We start from the raw sequence: 2500 nt of genomic DNA, 5'->3' as shown, positions 1-2500 counted from the left end.
TGTGTGTGTGTGTGTGTGTGTGTGTGTGTGTGTGTGTGTGTGTGTGTGTGTGTGTGTGTATGTGTGTGTGTACCCTGACCCATTAATAGATCATGAGTGAGTCATTCTACTGAGCTCTTCTTTGGTGCTGCAGTCTGCTGTGTTATGCATCCGTCCAGGCAGAACAATCGATTCAGCCCAAATTCACAACCCCGCTCTCTAAGACTGTGTGTGTGTATGTGTGTGTGTGTGTGTGTGTGTGTGTGTGTGTGTGTGTGTGTGTGTGTGTGTGTGTGTGTGCCTACAGTGCGCCCTAAGACTGCCCTCATCGTCATCTCTGCTCTCTAACACCTCTCTCTTCATCACCACACACACATACACACACACACACACACACACACACACACACACAAATAAAATATTAAAGAACACAAGAACACAATTAGTACTCAACAAAGAGTCTACCCAGTCAAAAGACTGATGCCCCATATCCTCTAATCTATAATCTTATCTGAATCACTGTTAATCTGGGCAGACGCATTTGTTTGGAATTAGTGATATGAAGTCACTACTCCAGTGATATCTACAGTTAATCACCACCCATCACTGATTTCAACACCTTAGCAGATACAGTAGACTTTGACTTTTAAATTTCCTTTACTGTCAGTCCAAATGAAACTAACTAGCAATAAATCCAGCCCATAATAAAACTTCACCCTTAGCAGATAGAGCAGTGTTTCTCAAATTGTGGCCCGCGGACCACTGGTGGTCCGCAAGCTATCCCAAGTGGTCTGCGGGCAGATGTGGTCAAATATAAATGTGTTGTTTGCAATATTGAACCAACTTGTATGTAAATCCAAACAGTTCTGTGACACTGTCTATGTAAGAGATGCCAGTAAATCATATGAGGTGGTTCAGTGAGTATGCCTATTGTGTAATATACTGTTGAAGTAGGTCTGCTGTTTTTTTTTAGCTACAGTAGGTGGTCCCTGAGGTTTCTATTTATTGGTTAAGTGGTCCTTGGAGCATCTGTCCCAGGCGTGAAGCGAGTGCCTCTGTTTCCTGACGTGGAGCGAGTGGCTCTGTTTCCTGACGTGGAGCGAGTGGCTCTGTTTCCTGACGTGGAGAGGGTGGTGAAGTGTTCCGTGCCCAGGGCACTCAAAGCGTCTGCTCGTTTGTTTTTACCTCTCACTGCACTTCTTCTCCAGATCCTCCGTGATCTGTCCCAAGATGCACTGCTGCACGAGGAAAAGAGTTTTACCCATAAATAAACACACACACGCGCACACACGCGCACACACGCGCACACACGCACACACACACACACACACACACACACAAACACAGTAATCAACCACACAAAGTAGGAGAAGCTATGTCAACATTAACTTCTCCTCAATGACATTTCTCCACAATCATTCATCTCTTAGCTTCAGTAGTCCATTTCTCTTCATGAAACACTTGTTAAGATAGTAACAAAATATGTCTTGCCTCAGGCTCAGTAAGCTGAAATAAGGGCGTATTCCACTCTAGTGTCTTTCATCTCTCTGCTTTGTAGTCTGGAACTTTGCACTGTGATGATATTTGCAGTAGGTTGGTGAATTTGACTTTATTTGCACTGTGATGATATTTGCAGTAGGTTGGTGAATTTGACTTTATTTGCACTGCGATGATATTTGCAGTAGTTTGGTCAGTTTGGCTGTATTTGGCTACTGGTGTGTGCATAGCTCTCATGATGGCATGGGGTGAGTTTCCCAAGACTCGGAAGTGCTCGGAATCTGGCTGTGTGTGTGTGAGAGTGTGTTTCGTTTGGCCGTGTTGGCTGTGTGTGTGTGAGAGTGTGTTTCGTTTGGCCATGTTGGCTGTGTGCTCACTGCTGTCTGTCTTCTGGCCTGCAGAAGGACACATCGCTTGGCTCATTTGGCATTATGTATCCACTGATGTATGGACCTCCACTCACCCACATGCCACCTCCTGTACTCTCAGTGGAGCAGACAGACAGACAGACAGGCAGACAGACAGGCAGGCAGGCAGGCAGAAAGACAGAAAGTCAGACAGACAGGCAGACATGCAGACAGACATGCAGACAGACATGCAGACAGACAGGGGAAAGTGAAGGGATGTCAAAGAGGAGGAACAGAGTCTCTCTTCAGAGTCGGCTTCTTATGTTCAGATGACCCTCTCTTTATCCCCACCACTCTCCACCTCTGCTCTCTTCTCCTCTCCTCTTCTCTCCTCTCCTCTCCTCTCCCCTCTTTTCTCCACTCCTCTCCTCTCCTCTCCCCTCTCCTCTCCTCTCCTCTCCTCTCCTCTCCCCTCCTCTCCCCTCCTCTCCTCTCCTCTCCTCTCCTCTCCTGCTCTCTGCCAAGAGCTCGTAATATTGTAGCTGTCCTGTCTGGCCCACAGGCCTGGTATCGATCAGGGGGGAGATTTGTGTGTTTTTCCTCTTCCAGGGGCAGGTTAGGATGACAGGAGGAGAACAGAGGAGAGGAGAGCAAGGAGGAGGAGAGCAGAGAGGAGA

General features: G+C 47.2%; 1 protein-coding gene across 8 annotated transcripts in view; it reads left to right on the top strand.

Moving 5' to 3' along the window:
* Positions 1-2500, top strand: part of LOC121709225 (neural cell adhesion molecule 1-like) — a 186963-nt gene that overhangs the window by 87224 nt on the left and 97239 nt on the right. The window lies entirely within an intron of this gene.

The sequence above is a fragment of the Alosa sapidissima genome, chromosome 5 (assembly GCF_018492685.1).
Source record: "Alosa sapidissima isolate fAloSap1 chromosome 5, fAloSap1.pri, whole genome shotgun sequence".
NCBI classification, from domain to species: domain Eukaryota; kingdom Metazoa; phylum Chordata; class Actinopteri; order Clupeiformes; family Clupeidae; genus Alosa; species Alosa sapidissima.
Note: the sequence above shows the minus strand (reverse complement) of the source record. Positions and strands in the feature narration are given on the sequence as shown.